The sequence below is a fragment of the Pinus tabuliformis genome, chromosome Q (genome assembly GCF_031772625.1).
Source record: "Pinus tabuliformis cultivar Carrire ecotype Pingquan chromosome Q, CPIR1, whole genome shotgun sequence".
Taxonomy (NCBI): domain Eukaryota; kingdom Viridiplantae; phylum Streptophyta; class Pinopsida; order Pinales; family Pinaceae; genus Pinus; species Pinus tabuliformis.
In genome coordinates, this window is record NC_142296.1 from 453,450,159 (window position 1) to 453,473,491 (window position 23,333).

Here is a 23,333-nt window from a genome sequence, read left to right on the forward strand (position 1 = left end):
CTTGGCAAACGCAAAGATTAAGTCCTTGTACATCCTTTCAGACAATAAAGAGGCAGGGTATGTCCTTTTCCAAGTAACGCGGAGATTCTTAATTCATACTCAATAAGTTCTACAGTATGCACACATACAAAAATACAAATTATGAGTACAAAAACACCTTCATTCATAATCTGTACATACATACTTATTTAGTCTAATTCTTTCTCGATTGGCTAGATTTTACATTAGTTGGCCATTTTTCACAAACAAGCTCTCCTCAGCTCTACTTTACACAGACAATCTTTTATTAATGTGTCCACAACAATATTTTGTTTTAGATGTGGATCTAATAAAAAATAGAAAATAAATCCTAATAATTAATATAACAAGTATCTTCCAACCTCCAGATAATTGCAAGCTACATTTGGCTAATAGGCCATTTATTGAAACACACCTCACTATTCACTCAAAAAACTTAGACTTTCTAGAAATTACATAGGAAATAAAAAGTTTTCATGATGCCCCTGCATCATTGGGGTTTTTCCCCTTGGTATCCCCATCTCCTCATTTGGTAGGAGGCCTTCTTGGATAACTAGTCACTAACTCATTTCTTTTTCTTTTTCTAGCTTAGTCCTTGGATCTAATCACTAACTTGTTGATTGTGCATTGTTAGTCTAGTTCATTGCATTATCTAATTTTTAGATCTAGTTTATAAATATTCATTTGCAAGTAGTTCTAAATCACTCATCATTTAATTAGCTTGCTTTGCTTCATTGAGTAATTTTTGCTTGCTTCATTAATCATTGGCACAAGCTAATGTCACATTAATACCATAACTTGTGCTCAAAGAGTTAATTGCCTATCAAAGTGAAATGGTATTTTTCTATTGACATATCTTAAGATATTTCACTTTCGAAACAGCTCATTTCTAATTGAAGCATTTGCTTAATTGTCAAATTTGCATCTCATTGAAGCACTCGTTATAGCTTTAGATCTCATTTCTAGATTGCGTTAAATATCTCTCTAAAATTAACCTCCAAGCATAAGGTCAGTGGATAGACATCTAGGACACACATCTCTAACTATCATTTAGTTTCTTGAATTTGAGTTTGGAGCAAAGGTTAAAACGTGTGACCTTGCAGTTCTCTTGCGGCCAAGTCCCTTGTAGGAACGAAGGCACACGGGTTGTACTTAAGTCCTAAGGGGGTATCGTTAATGAGGTCTTAGCCTCCTCACTTAGCTTTCATGCAACTACCTCATTCCTTACCAAGTTGAAGGAGTTGAGGGGAAGTCAATCTTTAGATTACGAATATAATAAAACTTACCAATACCACTTGTTTCACACATCATTAATAACATTTTTTTCATATCAATTGGTTATTGGACAATTTAGATTGTGGGCTTATCATTCACTTGTAAACATTGCATATTCTTGTACTTGCTTATTTCATTTTCATGTGCTCATGATAATCGTTTCTTGATGCTATATCTTACTTGAGCATTTCTTTTAAAGTAAAAGCTTTCTTCTCTTGCAAGTTCCATTTTAACTCTTATTGCTCATATCTCTAAGTTGTATATAATCTATTGTGGTTTTGATTCACTAACAATTGTCTTGCAGCTTTGCTATTATTGTAACTTGAAAGATCGTTTTTCATTTGCAAGTATCATAATTTACCTTTGAGCATATATTTCCTGCAAGCATACATTTGGCATTGGTCTAATCGTAATTTTACTTGAAGGATATCTTATGAACATAATTGATTTATCTAAATTGTTGATTCTTGTATGCTCATAAACATTCATACTTGCTAATTAACCTCTAAATTCAAGTTATATTGACTGGTGATTTCCTTGCCTATTATCTCCTATGCCTTGTGATTCATAACAAGTTTTCCTTAGCTTAGCTAGGAGAGAGCTTAAAAGGAGAGAGTTGGGACTAGGTGACAATCCCTTCTCTTAGCATTGCCACAAAACACACCTTGTGGGGTTGGAGACTTTTCCCACATTCCTAGGTGTGAAAATCGGTGGTCACTAGACCCTATATGATCAACACATAACATGATACCAGGATCTTCCACTTCTTGCACCGGTCAGATTTCTCTCTCCCATCCGACATTCCTCCTTGAAGGAAGACAGGTCATCCATCAACATCTACTTTAATAATTTTTGCAATCATGTGCTTTCACTTAACATTATGGGTATAGTAATATGGATCAAGTGGCAGACTAGATAATTAACCGATCTTGACTGTATTATTGTTTCCTCACTTCACCTGGGAGGTTAGTCTTCCACACTAGACCAATGGAACAGTTGAAAAATGTAACTAGGTTTGGTATTCATAACGACATGTGTACTTGTGATTTTATGTAATTGATGAAAAGAAAAAAATAAAATTATTATTGTAATGCTTGTCTCATGGGTTTCATGAGCAAGGAATTTTATTTTAGTGATGACTCCCATTGTGAGCCTTTAGGATTTGTCATCTAGTCATAAAAGTCAAATTGAGTCTATGTCATGTATGAAGAACCCTTCTTGGGTATGTTACATTGTGTATGAGTCATTAAATCAACCCTCCAAGACCAAGCACAAACAACTCCTTCATGTCAGCTACAAAATAGAGTAAACAACCTACTCTAAGAGACATGTCGGCTCAAGCTCTTTCATGTCAGCTAATTACAAAGGCAAACCATTATAAATAGGCAGGTCGACCTAAGTTCAGACACAGAATTTCAGAGACACAATTCAATCAAGATCTGAAGTGTGAGGGTCATCAAGGGAGCCTAATTACCAGCAAGAAAGTAGGTGCATTGAGGTATCTAAATGTTGATTTGGCACTGTTTTGTGGGCCAACTAACCTCGACACGCACACGAGATCTCTGCTGTCCATTGCCAGAAGAAGGCCGAAATATTAGTCACTATAAGAAAAGTATTTTGGGTGAAGAACAAGGGTGACATCAAGCCAAGTTGACAAACAAGCAATCTCCACCTAAAGCAAGGGGTATCAAGGACTCAAAGGTGACAATTCACACATGTTAGGTGTTGACAATGATGGAACCACCAACATGTCATGGATCTCCTCGATAAAAAGTCCCAACTAGACCTCAGACCATTTGGAGTAGGAGTCCAAGTAGTGGGTAGTACAATTATGCCTTGACTGTGATAGCACGCAGAGGTAAGTGTGATATCTTTGTTGGAAGCAAGTGTGTGAACTTGCAGCAAGTGAAGAGAGATGCATGGGGAGGTTCTAACACACGGAGGGGGAAAAGAAGTGTATCCCTTAGAAGCCTGTAATAGTACGCAGCCTGAAAGGAACACATGCGCTGAATGACATCACACGCTGGAAAACAGAATAATCGATTATCCAAAGTGATGGGTTAAACCAACAACACGACTTCAACAAGATTCATACAATCGTATACAAAATAGTTCATACACAAATGCGTAAGTTAAATAAAATACATTGCTAAAGTAACCAGAATAGTCAAACTACAATAACATATGCATGAAGATGTGATGGTTCTGTTATATTATATAAAGTGAAAGTTCCATCCATACATACACCATTGATAGCCACTAGCCCCAATAGTGGAACGTTACAGTCAACACCATGTACTCCTCCAAAGAGATGTACTCGCTTTACACTATGGAGAAGCCAAGGCTCATCACAATACTCTCTAAGCCCTCTTTAGGCAATGCCTAGCAAAAATTTGGCTCCCCAAAAGCCTGTTCTATGAGTTATGATGTTCTATTTATAACAAGGGTGGGGTGACCCTTGACATTCCCCTTTGTGACTCTTGGACTACCCTCATGACTCTTCAACTTCATTACATATAACTCTTTACATTACATATGACTGTTTGCATTCCACTAATGACACTTGGAATTTCACTTTACATCATGTTTACAATAATAATACATTTTCCACATATACCCATGTGGGACAAAAATAGGCTTGAGTTAGCCAGATAAGACAACACTAAGACGACGGCTGTGGAAAGACCAACTCGTCAACATCCTCTCTGTGATCTTCGGTGACGAACTGATGCCAAGCTTGGTAGTGTGCAATGGTGTCCGTGTACTGTTTGATGATGTCTTTCTGGAAACGAACTCTTGCCTCCATCGCTTCTGGGTATACTGATCTGGAACCTCTATCCAACTCATCCTGTAACATGCGCAGCTTAGTCCTGAGCATGGCCAAACCGATGACTAATGGCCATGTGCATCAACTGATCAAAGTATGTATCGAGCTCCAGTCGGACTTGGTTCTTTTCTTTCGCTTCGGTGAGTGTTCCAATTGACGAGGTGCCATAATTTCTCACCACGATATCCAAACTCTTGAACAATCGTGCATACGAAGTCTCAACATTGGTGATGAGCGGCAGGAGTTCCTCATAGTTCCGGAACAGACTCTGGATGCGTGCTTTGTCCAACTCTACCCGCGACTTCATCATTTGGGCAAGTGAAGTGGGGCCACGTCTATACATGATCAACAACGACATGCATGTCGGTGAGTGTGTGCGCTATCTTGATGCGGTGTTGCTGATGACCATGTAGATGGACAACTGCGTTGTGAACGGTGACGAACCTATCATACAGTTTCTGCATGACTATCTCGAGAGCCGATACTTCAACAAGTATCGTTTTCTTCATGTCTGCTCTGGCGGATCCTGTTGATTGTTCCTCTCTCTGCATGGCTGCTTGCAATTCCTTAGCCATGCGCTCATTTTCTACTATCAAGAACTTCACACTTGAGCTCGTGGCTTCAACATAAGCCTTTGTAGCATTGGCCAAGGCAGTTGGATGTCTTCGCACATTTGACAGAATCACCCATTCTTCAAAATGCGCAGGTGATGCATGCTCATCCGGGATGTGTACTCTGCGTGCCTGTACAACTCTATTCTGTGACTCATCAAAGGCTATATGTTGTACACATTTGTTCCCGAATCATCTTCAAGGAGAATGGTATCCCCTTGTTCACTTGGGACTTGCTCTACTGCTGGAGCTAGTGAAGCCTGTGGGGTGAACTCGATTTCTTTTGGCATGAGGTCAGTGTTGTGATCCTGTTCCCACTGTTCCATATCCTTGTCCCTCTGTTCTACTATCAGTTCATTTTGCTGAGCGAGTTCCTGTTCCTGCGGCTGCTCACCTTGTTCATCATCTGTTGCTGGTGGATTTGAGTCTTCAACCTGCATCGGTGCGGTTTGCGTTGTCTGTGCGCCTTGCACTTCCTCCTGTTCCTGTTCCTGCAACGCTTGCTTCTCTCTCTATTCCTGCGGCTGCTCACCTGTTCATCATTTTCTAGTGGTGGATTTGAGGGATTTGAGTCTTCAACCTATATTGGTGCGGTTTGGTTGTCTGTGTGCCTTGCACTTCCTCTTGTTCCTGTTCCCGCAACGCTTGCTTCTCTCTTCTTCTCAACTCTTGTTCTTCTTTGAGCTTCTGCTCTACTTCCCACAACATCCTCTCTGTCTCTTCCAATCTTTGCTTATCTCTCCTTTTTTGTGCTCCTCTCCAGTCGCGCTATCGCCTCTTTGCTTCTATCTACGAATCTACTCTCTCAACAAGTGGATCTTCCTTAAACTTGTAGGTTTTCTCCACCTCTGTGCTTTCGACAATCTTCCTCTTGCCATTATCTTGCACAAGTTTGTTGCTTGCTGCTGCTGTTGTTGCTGCTCCCTTTGGTGCTGCTAGCCACTCTATTGCCACGCTCACTGGTTCATTGAGCCTAGATGAGTTATAACAATATATCCAATGGTCTTCCTATGGCCAATGACATGCCCTGTGGATCCAAGGATAATACACTCTCATACAGTGGTCCCTGCATAAGCCATGCAGATCGGACGAATTGAAACTCTCGGTGTTGAACTTAAACTTCTTGAAGTCCTCAACCTCGACATCTGCCAGTGAGGCCTATTGCTGATTGGAACTGTATGATGCACAGTCTAGAGAGGCTGACTGTGGACTAGAATTGCACAATGCGCAGTTCAGTCTAGCTAGGTTGCTGGCTGGAACTGCAGATTGCACAGTCCCAATGGGTAGGACTGGGCACTGTCTCCTAGGATTGCGCGGAGCACAGCTGGGAGCCAGTGTCAGGCAACCTCTGCACAATTCCGGGAGGTAAGGCAGAGCCTTGACTTCTGGGAATATGCAGTGCATGCCGGGAGAAGCAAGATCTGGGCCAAGGAAGCCTTGATCTGCCTAAGGGAAACTTGAAAATGAGAGGGACTGAATGAGTGTGCAAAGATGGTGCAGATCTGAGTGAATAGACATGCATGCAATCCAAGCAAGTGCATAAATTAGTCAAATGGAAAAACAATGAAGATCATGAAGAGAGTCGTCGCAATGATGATTGTAAGTACAAAAACAGGGTCATGCATGCCTCACTAAGGAAATGAAATGCAAAACTTGAAACAACACTTCTACAAGTTAAAATACATTGAAATGCCAACGGTCGTTCACTAAAATAAGGAAAACAACACTCACACAAGCCAAGGAATCAAAAGCGATAGAAAAAGCAGCAAAAGACATGAAAAACAAAACTTACCCGGAAAAGCTACACCGACTGTGCTGAAGGTTCCTAGATGCCTCGGGAATGCTAGAGCTCTAAGATCGAATGTGAAGAATTAGCTCTGGGGTGTCATTTAAATAGATTTAGAAGTTTTAGGGTTTATGACGTGCATGCCACAAATCTAGAAAAAAGCGACACTTGGCGGGAAGTTTCTAAAATTGACTTTGCATGTAACTCCTAGCTGTTAAAAATAGATCCCTAAAATCTAGGGATGCTTTTTCGCTTTTTGGGAAAAGCTACCATGCATGCAAGGAAGAATTGCGTTGTTTTGGAGGGAACCGGGCAACTTACGGACACATGCAACATACAACCACTGAGGGGATGCTTTTGCGCTATTTCTGGGCTAAGTGGCCCCAAATGTCTCACCAATTCTGTGCAATTTTCCAGAGCAAGACCGCTGGCTTGCCTTGCCCAAATTTCCTGAGCAAGGCAGTGTGACTGCTCTGCGGATTTATGGAGAGCAGTGCTGACAAACTGCTCTGTGCAATTTTCCAGAGCAAGGTTGGCTAGCCTGCTTTGCACAATTTTCTAGAGCAAGGCTGGCTAGCGTGCTCTGCGCAATTTCCGAGTGTAGGGCAGCTACTGGGATGCTCTGCGCAATTCCTGAATGCAAGGCAGCTGCCCTCTAGGATGGCGTAGTTTTCCCAGATAGCACAAGGCAGGTTGTGAACCAAGTGTCGCATCAGCTTGTGGTTAGTCAACAAAACGAGTAAGCGAACATAAGCCGTTAAGTGAAAGATAAAATCGAAAGAAACACAAGTACTTGAGCAGTGTAAGATGGTTGCTAAGATTTCAAGGAGGGAGGCTCCAAAATGCAGTGAAGGCAAAATTTTGGAGGTTGGTTGTAGCCGCTACGACATTGGCAACACATTGGTAGAACTCCAGCTCTTTGTATGAACCTTGTTTCGTGAAAACCGAGTCTAACTGCTCCGGAAGTATTGTTTGATTCTTTGATCGTCATGGCTTCAACACTAGCTTGTGTTAAAGATATAGTCCCTGCCATTCTCTTGATCAGTCAGCACACATACAAAGACAAGTCAACTAAGTTGTTGCGATTGGGGATGAAGAGTAATATTGGTGCACAAGTAATATAAATGTCAGAGTCTTAGTTTCATCTCTGGTGTTGCTCTGCTGCCAGCAGGCCTGAACAGTACCCCAACAGAGTCACGCAGGAACACAAGCATCACTCTGTTGCCAGTGAGTTTGGTCAGTACCCCAGCGGAGTTATTTGCATCACCTCTCTGCACAGGAAGCCTTTCTCTTCTTTCGCCTTATTTGTTTTTTCTTTTTCCATCTTTTCATTTTCAAAGAACTATGCATAGGCACTTATTTATTTCTGAGGTGGAAGAGGGATCCCGACTTATTGAGAGCAGAAGAGGTTGTCCCCCTCACCTTACTTTACCAGATTGAGCTGACAAGGGTTAACCCAAAAAACCGATTAGAGTAGCTGCTCAACACCAACTCTATCGACAACTTGATCGTGGTGAACAACAAGTGTGGAGTCTGGAGCGAGAGAACACAACACAGTACAATACGGAGATCAACAAAACAAGGGGATGGAGGTTGAGAAAACGAGACATCGTGACAACCAACAGTCTTGTAAGCTGAATCTGTGTAGATATCCGAAGCAGGTGGGGTGGGAGGATGTGACAGTTCAACAGATGGGTGTGCACCTTCTCCCACCTCGCGCTGCAGAGCTAGCGCTGTTTGATGAGAAGCAGATGACGGGTCACTTGTGACAACAACCTTGTCCGTCTGAGATTTTTCAGCTCTAACATTGAGGTATGCTGGGAGGGGTTCAAATGATTCTAAAATATGCGGATTTTCAGATATCTGAAGAAGACACTGAAATCTTTCGTCGAGAAACTTCCAATCAATTTCATCTTCAAGAATTTGAAATGCAAGATTACGAAAGCGTTTGTGAAATTTCTCAACGTATTCATCAGGTGCTTTCTGTAAATTCAGAATTTTCTTGTTGAGTGCTCTACGATTGTATCGATAGAAAGCACATGCCAACTCTCCAATCAATTGATCAAAAGAGTGAATAGATGTTGCGGGCAATGTGACACACCATTGTAGTGTGTGCCCTCGGAAGGTGAATGCGAAGAACGAGCAGGGAATGTGATCTTCATGGATTTCATTTATTTCACAAAAATCCATGAAGGCAACACCGTGACTAAGAAAATATGCTTCACCTTCACCATCATATGTGAAACATGACAAGTCATTCCAGAGACCCTCTGACACTTCAAAATCACGTCCATGAGACAAACATGTCAGAGATTGAATTGTAATGTTAGTCATGAAATATGTGTAGAGATTCAAAATAGACTTTGAGGACTCAGCTTGTCATCTGGCCCTCTTAGCACCAGAAATGTTGACGGTGCTGGACTCACCAACATATCAGGGGATATCCTCAGGAAGAAGTCCCAACTAGACCTTAGACCGTTTGGATTAAGAGTCCCAACAGTGGATAGTACGACTATGCCTTGACTGCGATAGCGCGCAAAGGTAAGCATGATATCTTTGTTGGAAGCAAGTGTGTGACCTTGCATCGAGTCAAGAGAGATGCATGGGGAGGTTCTAACACACGGAGGGGGAAAAGAAGTGTATCCCTTAAAAGCCTATAATAGTACACAACCTGAAAGGAACACACGAGTTGAATGACATCACAAGCTGGAAAAAAGAATAGTCGACAATCCAAAGTGATGGGTTAAACCAACAACATGACTTCAACAAGATTCATACAATCATATACAAAATAGTTCATATACAAATGCGTAAGTTAAACAACATACATTGCTAAAGTAATCAGAATAGTTGAAATATAATAACAACATATGCATGAAGACGTGTTGGCTCTGTTACATTATATAAGTGAAAGTTCCATCCATACATATGCCATTGACAGCCACTAGCCCCAATAGTGGAACGTTACAGTCAACACCGTCTGCTCCTCCAAAGAGATGTACTCGCTCTGCACTGTGGAGAAGCCAAGGCTCATCACAATACTCTCCAAGCCCTCTCTAAGCAATGCCTAACAAAAGCTTGGCTCCCCAAAAGCCTGTTCTATGAGTTATGATGTTCTATTTATAACAAAGGGTGGGGTGATCCTTGACATTCCCTTTTGTGACTCTTGGACTACCCTCATGGCTCTTCAACTTCATTACATATAACTCTTTACATTACATATGACTGTTTGCATTCCACTAATGACACTTGGAATTTCACTTTACATCATGTTTACAATAATAATACATTTTCCACATATACCCATGTGGGACAAAAAATAGGCTTGAGTTAGCCAGATAAGAAAACACTAAGACTCAAACGGTTGTGGAAAGACCAACTTGTCAACATCCTCTCTGATCTTTGGTGACAAACTGATGCTAAGCTTGGTAGTGCGAAATGGTGCCCGTGTATTGTTTGATGACGTCTTTTAGGAAACAAACTCTTGTCTCCATCGCTTCTAGGTATACTGAACAGGAACCTCTGTCCAACTTGTCTTGTAACATGCACAACTTAGTTCTGAGCATGACTAGACCGTTGACATCTCTGCATGTTTTCTGTGTTGATTTGCAAATCTGTGCTAGTGGCCATGTGCATCAACTGATCAAAGTACGTGTCAAGCTCCAATCGGACTTGGTTCTTTTCTTTGGCTTCGGTGACTGTTCCAATTGATGGGTTGCCGAAATTTCTCAACACAACATCCAAACTCCCAAACAACCATGCGTACGAAGCCTCAACATTGTTGATGAGCCACGGGAGTTCCTCATAGTTCCGGATCAGACTCCAGATGTGTGCTTTGTCCAACTCTACCTGCAACGTCATCATCTTGTGCAGGTGAAGCGGGGCTCCCTTGTACCTCATTGTCCAAGTCTGTACATGATAAAAAATGGCATGTATGTCAGTGAGTGTGAGCGCTATCTTGATGCCGTGCTGCTGACAACCATGTAGATCGACAACTGCCTTGTGCACAGTGATGAACCTGTCATACAGTCTCCACATGTCTGTCTCAAGAGACGATACTTCAACAAGTATCTCTTTCTTCATCTCTGCTCCGGCGGATCCTGTTGATTGTTCGTCTCTCTGCATGGCTGCTTGCAATTCCTTAGCCATGCGCTCATTTTCTGCTATCAAGAACTTCACACTTGAGCTTGTAGATTCGACATAAGCCTTTGTAGCATCGGCCAAGACAGCTGGATGTCTTCGCACATCTGGCACAATCACCCATTCTTCAAAATGCGAAGGTGATGCATGCTCATCCGGATTTGCGCTCTGCGTGCTTGTCCAACTCTGTGCTGTGACTCATCAAAGGCTATGTTGTACACATCTGTTCATAGATGATCTTCAAGGAGAATGGTATCCCCTTGTTCACTGGGACTTGCTCTGCTGCTGGAGTTGGTGAAGCCCGTGGGGTGACCTCGGTTGCTTTTTGCATGAGATCAGTATCCAGACCATGTTCTGGCTGATCCATCTTCATGTCCATCTATTCTACTATCGGTTCATCCTGCTGAGCAAGTTCCTATTCTTGTGGCTGCTCACTGTGTTCATCATCTACTGCTGGTGGATTTGAGTCTTCAACCTGTATCGGTGCGGTTTGAACTGTCTGTGCGGCTTGCACTTCCTCCTGTTCTTGTTTCTGCAGCGCTTGCTTCTCTCTTCTGCGCAACTCTTGTTCTTCTTTGAGCTTCTGCCCTCCTTCCCGCAACTTCCTCTCTGTCTCTTCCAGCCTTTGCTTATCTCTCCTTTTCTACGCTCCTCTCCAGTCGCGCTATCGCCTCTCTACTTCTATCTCCAAAGCTACTCTCTCAACAAGTGGATCTTCCTTAAACTTGTAGCTTTGCTCCACCTCTGTGCTTTAGACAATCTTTCTCTTGCCATTTTCTTGCGCAGGTTTGCTGTTGCTGTTGTTGTTGTTCCCTATGGTGCTGCTAGTCACTCTACTGCCATTATGACCAATGCATTGAGCCTAGAGGAGTTATAGAAATATCTCTAAGGGTCTTGCTTTGGCCAATGACACGCCCCGTGGATCCAAGGATAAAACATTCTCGTACAGTGGTCCCTGCATAAGCCATGCGGATCATATAGATTGAAACTGTTGGTGCCGAACTTAAACTTCTTGAAGTCCTCGACCTCGGCATCCGCTTCTTTCAAACTTCAGATCGTGTACAACCCAATTCGCAAAGGAAGCATAGGCCATGGTGCCTTCTTCTCCTTGTGAAGTCCAGTTGAAAACCCTGTCGAGATGTGGTATGCAACCTCATGCATTACCAACTTGTCCGTGGCAAAGTTCGGCAACAAATTCAAAGCCTTCTCCGTGCTTTACATCTTGATGAAGGTGCCATCGGGTTAGGTGTACCAATCTGCAATGTTCAACAACGCCTCCATTGCTACATGGGACATGCAAGGGGGATCTTGTTCAAAGATCATCATGTACATAGGTGCAATGAAGTGGTCAAATAGTTTAGCCATGACTCCTCGGTAACTGCACTCTGGGAGAACTTGCAATATACGTTCACAACATTCTCTAAAGGTGTCCATGCCCAACCCATGCCAGGAAATTGTTGACAACACGGATTGCATCGAGTAGGTAGGCGGACATGAAGAATCTTGCTTGCTGGTCCTTGGCAGACTTTGGGCATTTGATATGTGCACTTTTAGCTGAAGAGCCAACATGTCAGACTAGTTGAAAGGTTTTCCTTCACTTGCCAGCTGATCCAACATAACAAACCAACTCTGGGGGAAGGTTTTTTTACTCTCTTGGCCATACAGGTGATGTGCAAAGATGACCAAGGGTTGGTAAGCCTTCCTGAGTGTCTTTGTCTTGTAGATCTTGTTGGGTGCCGTCCTGAACTTTGATGGCTCCCTTACCCAACGTTTCAAGATGTCCCTTGTGTTCGCGTTGCTGTTGGGAGTATAGAACGATGCATCCATCCCGTTCACCAGCTGCGACAAATGATACATCTGCTGATAATCCTTTCTCCTGAAGGTAGCAAGCTCTACTCCACTGACACTACTCAATGTCATTGTCTCAGGATCAGTGTGTGAGACAATCCGTTATCATGTATGTGAATGGGAAGGTGGGATACCTGCATGCAACCTTGTACAATCTTGACTTATGAATGTTAACATAGACATTCCGGTCCTCCAGATTCTCCTCGAAGTTACCAGCAAATATAGAATTGATGTCTTGTCATGTGATTTTGATGTCTTTCTCAATGAACAGATGCGCGTCTGCGTAAACGGGAAAGCTCATAAACACCTGTTCAACCACATCTCCAGTACTGCTTTCAACTGTGTCCTTTGATCCAACTCTCTTGGAGGCCATGTTACCTATATTTCCGAGAAGCTGCTCAACATCTGTTGTACCTGGAGAGGAGAAGACACGCACGACAAGCCAATGTCAGCTAAAAAACCTAAAGCAACTCAAGAATCAATCATGCATCAAACTAGGTGACTGCTGGGCGAGATTGCGCAACATTGACTCTGAGAGGCTGGGAGACTATTAGTTAGAACTGTGCATTGCATAGTCCCAGCTGCCAGTGAGGCCTGCTGTTGACTGGAACTGTGCAATGCGCAGTCCAGAGAGGCTGACTGTGGACTGGAACTACGCAATGTGCAGTTCAATCGAGCTTGGTTTCTGGATGGAATTGCGCATTGCGTAGTCCCAGTGGGCAGGACAAGGCACTGTCTCCTAGGATTGCGCAGAGCACACCTGGGAGCCAGTGTCAGGCAGCGTCTGTACAATTCTGGGAGGCAAGGTAGAGCCTTGACTTCTGGGAATGCGCAGTGCATGCTGGGAGAAGCAAGATCTGGGCCAAGGCAGCCCAGATCTACCCAAGGGAAACTTGAAAACAAGAGGGACTAAATGAGTGTGCAAAGCTGGTGCAAATTTGAGTGAATAGACATGCATGCAATCGAAGCAAGTGCATAAATCAGTCAAATAGAAAAATAATGAAGCTCATGAAGAGAGTCACCGCAACAACAACTGTCAGTGTATAAACAAGGTCATGCACGTGACACTAAGGAAATGCAATGCAAAACTTGAAACAACACTTCTACAAGTTAAAATACATTGAATGCTAGTGGCCATTCACTAAAACAAGGAAAACAACACTCACACAAGCCAAGAAATGAAAAGAAATAGAAAAAGTAGCAAAAAACATGAAAAACAAAACTTGAAACAACATTTGAAACCAAAAAAACTCTGCCGACTGTGCCAAAGGTTCCTAGATGCCTCTAGAATGCCAAAGCTCCAAGATCAAATGTGAAGAATGAGCTCTGGGGATCATTTAAATAGATTTAGAAGTTTTAGGTTTTATGACATGCATGCCACAAATCTAGGAAAAAGCGACACCTGGTGGGAAGTTTCTAAAATTGACTTTTCATGTAACTCCCAACTACTAAAAATAGATCCCTAAAATCTAGGGATGTTTTTTCGATTTTTTGCTTTTTCGTTTTTCTTCGAAAAGCTGCCATGCATGCAAGGAAGAATTGAGCTGTTTTGGAGGGAACCAGTTAACCTACCGGCACATGCAACAGACAGCCATTAAGGGGAAGCTTGTGCGATGTTTTTGGGCTGAGTGGCCCCAACTGTGTCACCAGTTCTGCACAATTTTCTAGAGCAAGGTCGCTGGGCTGCTCTGTGCAAATTTCCTGAGCAAGGTAGTGTGACTACTCTATGCATTTCTGGGGAGCAGTGCTGACAGACTACTTTGCGCAATTTTCTAGAGCAAGGCTAGCTGGCCTGCTCTACGCAATTTCCAGAGCAAGACTGGCTGGCCTGCTCTACGCAATTTCCGAGTGCAGGGCAACTGCTGGGCTGCTTTGCACATTTCCTAAGTGCAAGGCAACTGCCCTCTATGATGGCACAATTTTCCTAGACATCACAAGGCCAGTTATGAACCAAGTGCTGGATCAACTTGTTGTTAGTCGACAGAACGAGTAAGTGAACACAAGCTATTAAGTGAAAGATAAAATCGAAAGAAACACAAGTACCTAAGCAGTGCAAGATGGCTGCTAAGATTTCAAGGAGGGAGGCTCCGAAACGCAGTGAAGGCAAAATTTTGGAGGGTGGTTATAGCCACTAGAACAATAGGATTTCTGAAGGAAGCTAAGAAGTTGCAGATCTGAAACAGAGAAGAGGAAGCCAAGGTTTGGAAGGCAACAGTAAAGGAGGGCAAAGTTTGACTTCCGTTGAAGGAAGAAGAAGCTTTGTGGCTTGGTCTTGGAGTGGAAAATAGGTCAAGGGTTTTGGTCTTGGTATTCGTTAATTGGAATCTCTATAAGAAGAAGAATTTGTTCAGGTTTTCTTCTCAAAGAGTGAGAGGTTTTGGCTCTGGCTGATAGCCTATATTTTGTGTCCCTTGTCTCTTTATCGTTTATGCATTGGTAGTTGTTTGATGAAGAAGAACACTAATAACCTAAGTAAAGGAAGATCCTAATCTAAACAAGTAAAAAACACTCACAAGCATTTACCAATAGATGAGAAATCACATAATTACTATGCCCTAGATCTCTCAACATGAACCTCCTTTGAGGCCTTAGGGTTTTAGGAAGAGCACTATTAGGCAAGCACTGATTGAATTAGTCTGTCCAAGATATTTCCCACCTTTTACCATTTATTCATCTCCATTCTTTGGATTGGTGGTTATTGGTCATTGGGTTTATAAACTTTCATCCTCGTCCTTGAGTGCTCGAAAAACTTAGCCCCAGAGGTTGATGCAACTAAAATAAAGATAAAAGCTTAAAAAAGACACAGTGAAATGAAAAGATAAAATGCAAAATATGGCTACGGCATTTGTTTAGTGCGTGGAAAAAATCCTATCATGAGCTCTAGCCCTCTCATTAGTCATTACCTAATTCCTTCAGCACATTATGCTTCATCTATAAAAGGAACTCTTGTATTGTCCCAACCCCGATGATTGATAAATTGACTCATATTTAAGGGGTAATGGAAAATCTCGAAAGCAAGTGTGGGCTCTTGAGCTATGCACCCAAATAAAGACAAATCATAAAGAAGAAAAAGACATACCGAAGGGGTGGAAAAAACAGGCCAAGGAAAGGGGTGACTCGTGCTTCCACATTTGATCCCTCCTTACATCTATACACTTTGGATGTGATGGTCACTTGGCTATTGCACCTTGTCGTGAAGTCATTCCCACTCCACATCCACCATTTGTCACACACACCTATGGATTGATGGCCTAACTTGGGACATGTCTCTTCCCCTTTTGGGTTAGAAAGACCTAAATAGGGGCATGGACCTAACCATCACCAACATAAGGAGGTAACTTGTTTATGGGACTTGATCTAGTTAGACATTTGAAGGTGAGCTTTGTGTGAAGTATTCTTGTGCCCCTAACATTAGGTATGGTCCACTATGATGCATTTATGGTTATTGTACCTAATGATTGTTGATTTCACTTGATCTTGAGAGGGTTTTGTTAGGTGGTGTCATCACAACATGAAAGGCCCCTTGGGAGACAATTTTCATCCTGTGTAGCAACATTCTAGAGGTTGTTTTACCCATTCCAAAGAGAAAATATGACCTTGTTGATGTAGAATTTCCTACCCAGAGCAGAGAATTGGGATATATCATTGTTCCACATGGTACCTGAAAATCTGAAGTACCCCCAGATGCTGAAACACTGATCCATTGAGGATTGGTGTTGGATTTATTGATGATGTGCCCAGTTGGACCCAAGACACTCCCAGGTTGGCCTTGACACTATTTGATGGGTGTTACTTGTTCTAGACCTCGGATGATGATGGTTATCTTTGAGATGATTGGGGAGGGCTTGCACATCACTAATGTACCCCAATGTTTGGGCATAATGATGCCATATCATCCCTTTTTCCCTTAGAAGGGTGACACAGGGCAATTTGGTGATGACATCATGGTTTGGAGGCATACTCATGGACATTCAACTACAATTTGGAGTATGAATCACTCATTAGCCCGATTGTCACTTGTCACATTTTTAGCTCCTTTGGAGGATGATGTTATAGTGGAGGAGGATTTCTCCCACATATGCAGTCTATTTTGTCATTATTTGTTATGTTTTGAGCTATTATGAGGTTGGCTTGTAACCTCCATTTGTTGAACACTCAAGTAAACTTGTAATAGGGCTTTTACTTGTAATTTTGTAAAAATAAGGGTGGTAAGACTCATATAAATAGAGTCTCCCCTTATTTCATTTTCATCATCTCACATTTCATTACTCTTCTCTAGAAAAACATGTGAATTAGTCTGTTTTTGCTACCTGATCAAGATGTGACTTTTCTATGGTGCAAATTTCTCTTGAAGATGGTATTTTGCATGGAAATGTTTTTTTGGATTGAAAGAAGTTCCTTTTTTGTATAATTTTGCAAGTTTCATGCTTTATATTGTATATTTTGCATATTGTATGCGTGAAGTAGGATTTCTATTTTATGCCTTGACTAAATGCTAAATCTATGTTGAAATCTTGCTTCATTATTACATGCAAAATTGTTCTCTTTGAAACCTATAAGGAAACTCTGATTGTGCATTCTTTATATTTAATTTCTCCCCTCACAAGGAAAATAGTTAGGGTTTTAAAAGTGGATGCCCTAGTAACCCCATTTCTCCATCAAAACAATTCTTATTGAATTTAAACCTAGAAGCCTCCACAAAGCCCATTTAGGAAAAGGCACTAATCATTATTGTATTGATCATTCATAAAACTAACTAATTTTCTTCTTCTCTACCTTTTTCCTAGACATCTAGGGTTAGTGGCTAGGGTTTCTATGTGGAAAATTGCGTAAAAGTGAATTTGTGTTCGATGTTTGCGGTTCATAAATTAGTAATTGCATCGATAAATCATATAAAAGCAAAATCTAGCATTGTTGCATGGTTAAACCTGCTTCTGTAGGGTTAAGGCTATCCATTTTTGTTGTTTATGAATACTTTTCAATCACAAAATTCCATTAGTAAACCCTAAATCCTAGTGCCTATTGGAAGGCCTTGCTTCTCTTATGTTTATTGTCCTTGAGAGGCCTTTTCCTTTGTTGTTATATGGCATCGTGCACCCTATCATTGAAGATTAGTAAAACCCTAACTTATAACAACCAACCTTTTGGTCTTGGAGTAAGGTACTTGAGCATTGGCATAGAATATCTAGGCCCTTTGTCGGTACATATTCTATTCATTAGACCTAATATATATCATCTTGAGCCATGGTAATTGAATATTATTTTGGTAATTTAGGGAAGCCTCTCTTGTGGTCAAATACCACTAAACAGTAGGAGAAAGGTTGTTGAGGTGACAGTGGCAACCCTTTCTCATGTTGCCTTAAGGTTTGGTTCCTCCTAGTGGGGCTTTGCACTAGGCCTGCTAGATTTTCCAGCAACAAGTAGTACGTTGAGAAAAAGTTTTAGCAAAGGATTTAATTAAGGAACAACGAGAAATACTTATTATTTGGCTCTATAACGACAAGATACACAAAATATTTCAATATAGAACCACACAATGCCAATTGAATTACTTGTAGGGGGTTGGGAACTTTTAAAAGATTGCAGATCTGATGTATTACAATAAGGAAAAATACAGAAATGCACAATAAAACTTGATACAAAGTGTTCAATATATGCAAAGATAGCCCATAAATAATGTATTAAACCCTAGTTAAGATATAACTTTATTTTGAACAACCCCAAGGTAAATAGAGTAGCGTTCTTATGATGCAACTTTAAAAGTCAGCTAGATAATGTTCCTAAACTAAAATAGAAATAAAATGTTTTGGTTTTTAAATATATAAATTGGTTGTTGTAACTTTTTTACCTTGCGCCACAACAAATTTACCTCATAAGCGAAGTTGTGAAACACACTTGCGTCTAAGTCATCCTTGTACTTGATCAGGGAAGTGAGATTGGTCTCTAAAGAGAAATCATTCCCACCTTTGACTTAATTCTTTTCCAACTTTCAGATATAGCTAGGAGTAGCCCGTAGTGTCGCATTCTCCGATTTTTGGTTTGACTGTGTAGTGAAATATGAACACTTCTCCTAGTTGAAACTCTCTATTGAATGGTCCAACTTTTGTCCGAGTGACTCACCTGCAACAAGGAAATAAAGCAGACTAGTGCCTCGGTTTATCTCGTCCATGTGGCTATGTAGCCCCTCAATGGATCGATCATCCAACTGTTGTGTAATCTTTAATGAACATTATTTTAGATTTAAGCCTGATTACCAAATTAGCCATGAAAAGTAAGATAGTAAAATCCAAGCAATCTATCTCCAATGTGCAAATCTATCATAGACCATCTCCCATGTGCAAAAACATCTCAGATCATGCAGTGGTTGAAGATACATCATGTACCCCAAATATCATGAAGCACCTCCAAATTTGGTGTTAACACTTACAAAGTATTGCAAAAGCTGACACCCTCTTTATGAGGAAAGTGCTTACGTTGACACTCATTGACTCCCTCCACAACTTCACCACTTTTGTTACTTGCAAATTGGCACTTGTTACAGTCCCAAAATCAATCATTGTTGGTTGTAAAAAAATTGTCACCCATGCTATCACAACATCTTCATCCTCCAAAGGATAATGACAACCTATGAATATAAAGGAATATAACGTGAAACATAAGTGACTTTCCTAACTCCATCATACCTCAAGTCAACATCACCAACCAAAGTCCCCAAAAACCACATTATGAGCTATCTAGGACATCCTGTAAAGATAATGCATCTCTAGACAAGATCAAGACAAATGGATCACACTCTATCAAAGTCACGAGGATATAAATTTGCACAAGGCAACTCAATCTTGAACTATCAAGCTTGTGGTATGGGTAACAATGTATGCTAGGCTACCAACACCCTGTGAACATGAAAATATCTCTTGAGTTCCTAAAAAATCCTCACAACTAAACCAATCATAACTGGGTGAACTCCGACGTCCATAAAGTGTTGAATTTTGTAGCTATGGTTGGTCTTCATAATATTATTTTGTACTTGTAATATTGAAATATGAATTATATTTGCAAAAGAGAATCTATATGAAGCATGTTCTTTATGCTTGCAAGAAAAAGGAGTTATTTATTTGTATGCTCTTCAAGAGTGGGAAAAAACAAAATTCAAATTGTTGTATTTTCCACTACAAGTGACCAACTCAGCCTGCCCAAGAGACACACCCTTTTGCATGGACTAATCACTATAAATAGAGCATATTCACTCTCCTCCAAAGACACAATTCAGATGAACTAATCTGAGGTATATGTGAAGGGTCTTAGGCACATCTTCTATAGAATGCGAAATTTGAGGCTAATATACTGTATGGAACAGTGCAACTATAAGGCTTATATACTCTGTGGAACTGTGCGACTCTGAGGCTAATATGCTTTGTGGAACAGTCTGGCTTTGAGGCTAATATGCTTTGTGGAACAGTGCGGTTCTGAGGCTAATATGCTTTGTGGAACAGTGTGGCTCTGAGGCTATTATACTATGTGGAATGATGTGTCTCTGAGGCTAATATACTTTGTGGAACAGTGCAACTCTGAAGCTAACGCACTTTGTGGAACAATGCGCATTTTCTAAGGCACATCCGAGGCTAATACTCTGTGAAGTAGTGCACAAGTCTGAGGCTATATCTCCGTGGTTAAGATCTAATCTTAGTAGCATAATGCAAGATCTGAAGTGGAGTTGAAATACGTCTTCTTGACCTTGTTGCAAATATCTTGGAGGGATGACTTGGTCTTTGGTGGTTGGTCATCTTGCTAGTTAGTTGACAATGTATCTCTTGTGGCATTGATTCTCTAAGGAAAAGAGTGGATACTGGCTAGGTTTCTCCCCATGGTGGGTTTTCCTAGGGTAAAACTTTGTGTTCTTTGTGTGGCTGCCTCTTTACTATATGGTTGATGTATTTTACGTAATTATTGAATGATGGAACTAATGGATAAGAATGTTAAAGATCATAATCATCAAAGATAATTATCAATTAAGAAGACTTCTAAAAATTCAACATTGTATTAGAGGGTATGGTATAGAAGCATCCTTGAAGGAGAAGTTGTTCTCCTCACTATTCTCTAAGACTTCATTATGTTACAAGACCAGAAGCAGAAATAAATTCTAGAGTCAATGATGAGGCTGAGTAGAATATGTCAGTTTGATACTCTAGGGATACTATTTTCTTTTTCAAAGTGGTCTGAGAACCCTAAGTCATAGATCTTTATGATTTTTTTTAAAGACTTACATAAGATCCGAATCTTAGTAAGTATGGAGATTATTCCTGTTTGCAAGAAATAATGATCTCACGTCCAAAAATCTCAAGTAAGCTATAGGTGATTTGAAAATATCAGAAAGGCACATGAAGGTTGAAACTTGAAGTATTATGGTTCATCAAGCCTGAGAACATTTGTGATATTAGACAATGAAAAAGAATATGTCTCTTAATATTATGAAGGTCGAAGTTTTTCTCTGCTAGTTTAAGTACATCAAAGTCCTACCTTAGGAGATCTGAAGATCACAGACCATACCCTAAAGTCTATCTAATGCTACCTTGAAAAGATATCGACCATAAAAGAAGTTCTGTGGTGCATTGCGAGGAACCAATTTGGTATCTCTTTGTAGAAAGAAGCTCATAAAAATCTAAGGAGATCTCTGTAATCCTTTTTCTTATTTGTGATTGATTTGATGTCTTGGTAGTAGTGACAAGTGTAAATGTGTTTCATGAATACAATATTGTCTAATACTAAATGACTTTGTTTTTCTAGGTGAATGATGGCCAAACGAGTACGAGGACCAAGATGCCAGAGATCTTGTTAAGTTATGGTATGTTCTATGCTTATAACAGTTTACTTCTTTTTCTTATTATATTCCACAGATTAGCAATCACATGTACATAAAGTAAAGTGCAGATAGAACATTCAACGATCGACAGAAAACAAGCCAAGACAAGAGACACAAGATGTGGCGGCTAGCCAGGGACAAACCCCACAATGTGTGGGGAAACCCTTTGATCAAATCTTCTTTTATCTTTAATAATTTAGCAGAGAGAAATAGTACAATAAATCTGATTTATATCAACAGTAGCAAACCCTAGATCAGCAGCATCAGCATTAGCGGCTTCATCATCAAACTAGGGAAGACGATATCTCACAAATCAATCGTCGGATCGGCTTGATTCCACCACCAAAAGTTGCGGCTTTCAGAGGAGGTTCAGATGAACCTACAGTGCAGTTCAGATGAGGATATCTTCTAGTCCACGCAGGTCAAACTTCACTTCTGCAGTTGCAGCTTCAGTTTCAGCAGCTTCCTTCAAACTAGGGCAGTCGATATCTTGCAAACCGTTCGTCGGATTGACTTGATTCCACCACCAAAAGTTGCGGCTTTCAGAGGAGGTTCAAATGAACCTACAACACAGTTCAGATGAGGAGATCTTTTAGTCCACGCAGGTCAAACTTTACTTCTGCAGTTGCAGCTTCAGTTTCAGCAGCTTCCGGCTTCACATGTGTGAGGGAGAGACCCTTTTCTGCGTAGTAGAAAAGAGACTCTTTTCTGCGCAGTAGAAAGAGAGATGTGATGAGATGAGTGAGTCCAAATGAGGAAAATTCCGCCTATATTTATACACAACGTTGGTGTTTGAATAGATGCGACTGTTGGGCTTCTGAGCCTACATGAGTTGTAGGTCGGCTTGATAATAATTCCATAATCAAAATAAATTCATATCTCCATGAATACTTATCGGAATCGGATGATCTTTATATCAATCCTACATCTTATTCATGGCTGATAAAAATATTATCAGCCATGAATAAGATGACCCACGTGAAGTTTGGCCCTAGTTGCCAATTTTAACAGATCCAGATTGCAATAAAGTTTGCAAGGTATGTACCATTAGGTCACATTTCAAATTTTGGTCAAAGGATCAGGGATGAGTCTAATTAAAAAGATCTACAGTGATACTTGTGGTTCACCTTGAAACTATTAGCAACGCTACATTTGAGTAGTATACTCAAAGAAACTTTCAAGGTAAATCATGATAAATGAAGGATTCCCTTCACTCACAAGGAGTCTCAATCATATGATATATGTCCTTGAAGACAACACCATGTGATACCATCATAATCTGCGCAAGACAAATTGAATGTTTGTAACTAACTTGTTTTTTCACTTGAAAAATGTTGCATTGTGTCTAGAAGCAAGGCATGGAAAGGTGCATTGTATGTGCTTGTGATATGACATATTATGAATGATTGAGTTCAAGATGAGAAGAAGGATCATTGTAAAAGACGCTGAGTCCCTCTTCAGTGTCTCTCTTGACAAGGTCAAATTATTTGCAACAAGACAAAGACAAATGATATAATAGAAGTTCTTGATATGTGCTGCTTGCACGAGTACTTGGATTCATTTCTCGCATGAAGATATTGTTATACTACAATAATTATAAGAAAGCAAAGGCTCTCGGATCATCATTGGACATCCTTGATTGATTGATGACAATAATGAGATGTGTATAGAGTGTTATGAAACTAGCTCACAAAAAGATAGAAAAGATAGATCAATGCCTTAGAATTCAACCTCTTTGAGGGGGAAACCTCCTTTACATTACATAAATGAACAATTCTTTGATGATTCAAATGACAAAACCTCATTTCTATATATAGGAGTCTAAGGAGTCACAATATAACCCAACTGACCTAACAATAATAATATAAAGCCACAAAAATAACAATAGAGGGATTCTATGGGGCACAATAATAAAAATATGGGGACAGTAGGGGCAAAACAATATTAATAAGGGATACAACTACAATA